This window comes from Ascidia mentula, chromosome 3 (assembly GCF_947561715.1).
Source record: "Ascidia mentula chromosome 3, kaAscMent1.1, whole genome shotgun sequence".
Lineage (NCBI taxonomy): Eukaryota > Metazoa > Chordata > Ascidiacea > Phlebobranchia > Ascidiidae > Ascidia > Ascidia mentula.
Genome location: NC_138568.1, coordinates 18,300,230 through 18,306,961, shown reverse-complemented (window position 1 = coordinate 18,306,961; position 6,732 = coordinate 18,300,230).

Sequence of the window (6,732 nt, the reverse complement as noted above, 5' to 3'; positions counted from 1 at the left end):
TTTCCACTGCAAAAACGCTACTTTGGCGGTCAAACTCACCAATCCAGCTTGTGGTGATTTACAACGGCCTTGTCAACTAAATAGCTAAGCAAGATTTCTGCTATGTGGTGACTATGTAGCCGCTATAAGCATTGGGTACCAAACTAGGTGCAACCCCCCAGATACAAACAAAGCCGCATATTTGGGACATTTTAGGTCGAAACAGTAACCCAGCTCACTATAAAAATGTATAATTGGCTGTACAGGTTTTCGTTTTTCTGGTTAGAAGACCTTAAACTATTGTTAAATCACTGATGTCTTGATTTTCACTGTGCTGCAAAGCTACACTAATGAGACCTATTAGGTTAAAACAGTGGTAGCTTATGCATTACTTTTGTCTTGCTTTACGCTCGGCAAGTTGTAATCTATCCATTAGACTTCATATTAGTTCGATCAAATTACCACGTTTCGTTTCACGCCACACTTGTCAGAGAAGTCGTGGTCGAAGATGTATCGCGGTCCATAGGCGTCAGCGTAACGACGACCCCTGCATTCATCCGGATAGTTGGCTGGATCCATGTCCAAAGGGAAATCCCCCAATGCCATACTGCTCAGACTGTAACCGTACGCGTTGAGAATGACGCGATCCACACTGAAACGTAGTGCATTTATGAAGGTACATGCGAAAGTAAAGCACAGCAGTATAAGGGAATCCAGCTTTAGGACTACAGATGACTCATTTAAATAACGTTTCACAGTCTTTAAATCAACGCAACGGAAAAATTATTTAAATTACCTTGGTTTGGGACAAATCATACAAAATTTAGGAGCAACCATTTAAGAAGGAGTTATAACAAAACTTTGCAAAACTGAAGTTGTTGTGCATACAAAACAACGAGGAATTTAATACGTGTTTCTTCCCTAAACAGATGTAAAAGATAAAGCAAAATCTTTCCAGGAACTCACGTTACAGAAAATTGCGACTGTCCGCATTCGATCACGGGGGTCAGCATGCTCCAACTTTGGTTGCTTCGAAAATTTCTGGCGGTAATGCTTTTAATGTTAAAATGTCCAACTAGACTTCCGTTAGTGCAATTACTTGTTCCAGCCACGTTACCGGAAGTTACTTCTTCTACTTCGCCTATCCAAAGAAGTTTAAAACACATACTTAATATAATGATTCCTAAATATATACTTGTATGTTTTCAGAATATCGCTTTCCTGAAGTTTGCCTCAAATTCACAAGTGTTTTAAATTTTAAAACGCTGCAATTGTTGCACAATGTTTTTGTCTATTTTTTAGTATGCTGCGTACGGGGCCAGGCCACTGCTTCGACTTAATAAGTCTCATCAGTGCAGTTTTGTGGTGACAACACGGCGATCTTGCCGCCAAACGGACAGACAAAGAACTGAATATGCAGTCTGTTTTGTCCATCCTTACCACAACATATTTGATCGAATACAACATGACCCCCACCTGTTCCGTTGCAGTTTGTAAACTGGACTCTGGAGCAGTCGGGCGCCCAAGCCTCCTTTCTCTTGTAAACGTCATCGGTTTCTGACGAGTCGATTTCATCGCACGAAAGCACTGAGTTTAAAAAACAAATACGGCGTGCTTATGTTTCATAAACATTTGTTTTTAATTATATTTCTTTAGGTTTGAGAACATTATCATCTGTGACAAAAGAAACTCTTTTAACATTTTCGGTGCACGGTCGCAAGTTTTGAATTTCTTCGTTACATTTTGAATCTATTTGTGTTTCCAGTTTGTCCTTCTCTTACCGTTGGGAACCACACAGTCACCGTTGCTATCCATAATGTAACCGTCTTCACAGGTTATTTCGTAGGTGTTTTGAAGGTTAGTGCACCTTGCATTGGGAGGGATTTCAACACCTTCACAGTTATCAACTTGTATGCAACTTGTTCCATTCCCAATGAAACCCTCGTTGCAAACACATTGTTGTCCACTGCCTGTAAATATAGACAGACTTTAGTTTGGAAAAACAGTGTGTAGAAGATCCACGAAGTTTTTGCAGACTTTGACAAAGCGGAACTCTCTAATTACATTCTCCAGGCGGCCTTAGACATTGTATCGGCCAATAAATATCGGTATCACAACTTCAACCTAACAACAAGAATCACAAAATGAAGAAAATATTCGATTGACATTTGATACATCGGCGCAGTTTTCATGATCACAGCATCACATACAGCTAATCTATACCTAATGTGTTACACCAACATCGTAACACGTAGTGCGTGTCATGAAAAAATGTATTGATGTCAATACCTAACAAGTAGTACGAAGCGAAGGTTTTAGCTGTGTTCCCGCATATTTCGTTTTCTGTTGGGCCGCATGATATATCACAGTTGGTTGGGCTCTGTTGATTCGTAGGCATCACGTCTGTGCAGTAACAATCGGTTCCACCCTAAAACAAGTATAACGAATGTGATAAAGCATTGTCAAACTAATTATAATAAATTATAAGTTTGTGCTTAACAATGGTGGTACTTTTTAACTGACATCGGTAAAACTAATTCGCTCAAAATTCTGAGAATGAGGAGACTGGCCTATGCTCTAGAAAGCATTAACATGTTTTTTTAAAGACGTTTTGACATGAACATATTGGCTCATTTTATGCAACATTTAAGTTAAATCGGAGCATGGTATACAGTTATTGCTGCGTATGCATTCCCGGCGTCATAGCAGAACTTCATGCATTTGAATGCTGTCATTGAAGAAGACGCCAGATCCGGAGCTCTGTTCGGCAAATTATCCGAAGCATCATAGCACCCCTGTTCACCTGAAAATCCAATGGAAATTTTGTAAGTCTTGTAATTATTGACAAGAAAATGTGTTGAATCGGGAATAATTCAATCACAAAATATAATTGGATACAACAATTTTTATCTGTAAGCTAGAAAGAAGCCGTGGAAACTGAAAGTTTGCGAGAAACAGTAACCCCAACGTCGGGTGTAATAAAAAAACAGTGTTTCTACGTGAGTTATAAAACCAAACCAAACAAATTATATTTTTTATTATGTTTTGTTTAAATATATGCTGTGCATCGGAAAGAAAATATATTTCGTCACAAAGATGGCCCTTACGTGTAAGACTTTGACAGGAAGCGTCTGGGCTGCACGTTATATCCGGTAAGACCAAACATGCTTCCTCTGTGAGAACGCAGGCGTGATCTCCGACTGCCACGTAACCGTCTTTGCATTCACAGATATAGGAACCCTGTGTGTTGCTACAGAGAGCTCGTAACGGGTCGCAAAGGTCTGTACCCATCTCACACTCGTCAATATCTGTGTCGAAACAAACAAATGAAACCCTTTAGATATCATTCTCATTCTCACAACTGGAAACCAGCTGCTGTGTAAAGAAATGTACAGAAATAGATGAGAATGCGGGGGTGAAAGATAATACCACTTTGACGTGACAAAATTTTGCGAGGAAAACAAAACGGACCCTCATTTGCAAGCGAGCAAAATCATTGTCCTAATGTCTATGTGGCTGAAATTCGGTTGCCAAGAATTTGAAAATTAGTGCTATATTATATAGAGTACTATATTAAATATATTATCAAAACTATCGTTTACTGACCAACAAATAATTGCAACAGTAATACACTGGATCTTTTGTTATATAACAACAGTTGGGTGACCTGAAAATGCTATTCATACTGTCTTAATTTTGGCCAAAACATACCGAGAAAGCGGACGTACCGTTACAAGTCAACCCCGGAACGTATGAACTGTTGATTCTTCCCTCTGTCCAAGCCACGCCTTCGTTGGGACAACCACAACTCGTTTCAAGCGTTTCCTGGTTGTAGGTGCAGTTGTACAGATCGTTTAACGTATCGTGGAAGCAAGAGGAAATTCCCCCAGCGCAAGCATCTTCGACTGTGCAAAATAAGTGAGAAGGAAAATTGCATTCTAGTGCTGGATGTATTTGGAATCACGTTTGGAAATTGTGTAACTTGTACAATATTCAAAGGTTCGTACATAAATGCATTTGGGCTAGATCTGGAAAAAATAAGACTTTTCCACTTGAAATAAGTTGACGAATTCAAAACTCACATGAGAGTATGAAGAAAGGGCTGGGATTCTCTCTTGCAATGCGATAAGCTTCAAGGCACGCCTCGTACTTTGTGATGAGGATCTCATCAGCACAAGCGTGGTTTACTGCGATCGTAAAAGGGAAACCAGATGTTTCTGCAAGAAAAGTAATCTCTGCAAGGAAATCGCTGACAGAGTACATCTACCACAAACACACAAAGAAAGATTAAACCTGGATAAATTTTTGATAGGGCCGAAGCCAAATTATGGCATTCAATTATACGTTCAATGTGTTAAAATCAAATTTAAACAACGGTGCTTGGAATCGTTTATTATGTCGTTGGGATTTGTGAAATATCAAACACCAACGAATTTAGTGCACGAATAACGACTATAATTTTGTTATTGTTTTGCAGTGATTTCAGTCAATCAGTTCACAAAAACAGAAATCATACCTCGAAACACGAACAAGAAAAGCCACAAAGTGACGCCGATCGTGTTCAACTTCACCATTCTTAAAGAACAACTTTTTATTAAAGGTTGAACGTAATTCACTGTAACAGGCAACAAGCACGATAAACTAATGCACTCGTTTTGTTGCCCAAGGTTTTTCAAAACAACTACGTCTGTTGCGTATAGTGAGATTTCACGAAGCTCATATGAATCAAAAGTACACTTTGGGATGAATTAATACGTTAGAGATCGACTACCTACAAGTTTATACAAGGCTGAAGCATGACAAAAACTCTTTTTTTATGTGTGTGTTTTATGCAGCCGACGAAGAAGTGTTTGACTATGAAGTTAGCGAAGACAGACTAAAATGCAAAAGTCACTTAACTGTAATATCGTTACTTATCAACAGTTCAATACAGACCAGGCAATCAACAACACATTAGTAAAATAAATTAGATGCAATCTATGTAATGCAGTTGCACCAGGCAAATTGTATTCACTTAAAACTTTGCCCAGAAAAAAGGCATTAACAATTCACTGAGGTCAGTTTGCATTTGAAACACTTGCACACACAAGTGCCAAATTTACAAAATAGTTCAAAACGTTACTTGATTTGTGCTGAAACAAATACGTATCGATAACGACATGCGATTAACAAGCATTAAAACTAACTGTTCTGAACACAAGCATAACCACCGAACCCTTGCTAACAGCCTCCTGCCAGTTTACTCGGTGCGGTTGCATTGCTTTGGATGAATCAGTTTAAACGTATCTATTGTATTGTGTTTGTTTCCTGAGTATAAAACACTGAAGTCAAGAAATGCTTTATGGCGCTGATGAGCCGTACGCGCTGTGTTTAATCGTTTAGCAGAATAAAGTGATTTCTACACTAACAGTACGGGGTAAGCAAACTCTGCTGTTTTTGATCCCCTGTACAGTGTGTCACATTAACGCGAATAAAATGCAATAAAAATGGATATAAGTGCAACAACACAGTTATTAGACAATCAAATTCTATGGGGAAATTGTTGACATGGTGACGTATGACTGGGCATGACGAAAGGAAGTTACATAAACATAGACACTAATGAACATCAGCAATAGCTGCCCCCTGAAAAGAAATGCATTCCACGTGCAACGAGGAGTACACAAACTTACCTTTAGCAAACGAAAACAAACTGGGTTTGTTGAGGTCATTTGAGAAAGAATCATCGAAGCGTACAATTTTATGGAACACATCGCTTGAAACGTGCCATTCACCTCCATCTTGTACTGTGCTTGAACATTCAAATGCAGCTTTCTCAAACCATAAGATAAACCGGCCACAGAGCACCTGCAAAGTCGCAAAAAGACTGAATCAATTGGCAAACAAAATCTTTAAAGTGTTGGTTTACCAAACGTTGTTGTTCGCTATATCCGTACCACTTTTGTCTCTTGACAAAGAAAGTGAATGCCAACTTGTCAGATGTTCTGATAACAAACAACATCAAACGCAAATTCACAGATTGTTCTGTCGACGAAAGCTCGTATTATGAAAGTGTCGAGCGCGCAAGCTTCTTTGGATTGCAACGTTTGAGGCAGCATACGAAGAAAAAGGCGAAGGGGATGAAATTTGACACTGATAGGAAATGGTTGTCGATTAGCGCAGAGTTGCGAATTGTTTGCAACTCCTTATGTCTGTGGTTGTCTGTCAGTAAAGTGTATTAATTTCAACTGGCTATGTTCAATGTATTCGATTTGAAAAGACAGAAACTGACAATTGCATTAAACATGGGAGACAGACGGCGATTCTCCGTGATGAAATCACCTTCACATGGGCCCCTGACTTGACAACCTTCATGATTGTTCTGATTTTAACAGGTTATTTTCAACATACTCTTTTGAATAACGTTTTTTGTTGGTGCCCATGCCACTTTATATCTTTTATGTTCGTCTGCGTAGTTGTTTTCAGCGCAAAATACGCATGATTGGATTTTAATTTGACAATGTCATTAGGCGAAATCAATATTTCTGTTCATTAAAATAAAAGATCGTACTGGCACTAATCGTCTGCCACTCTATTTGAGTTTCTTGGACTGTATTCAATTGTATAAAAAAAAACGACTGTTACTGATCGACTAAAATGAGTTTAACCACCAAGACCTATTGTTTCTGCGCTTTGTAGCAAATTTGTCTTTAAACTTGATTTCAATTTTAAATTTCAGCGCTTTTATCCACTGTATCCACGCCTTCCGAGACT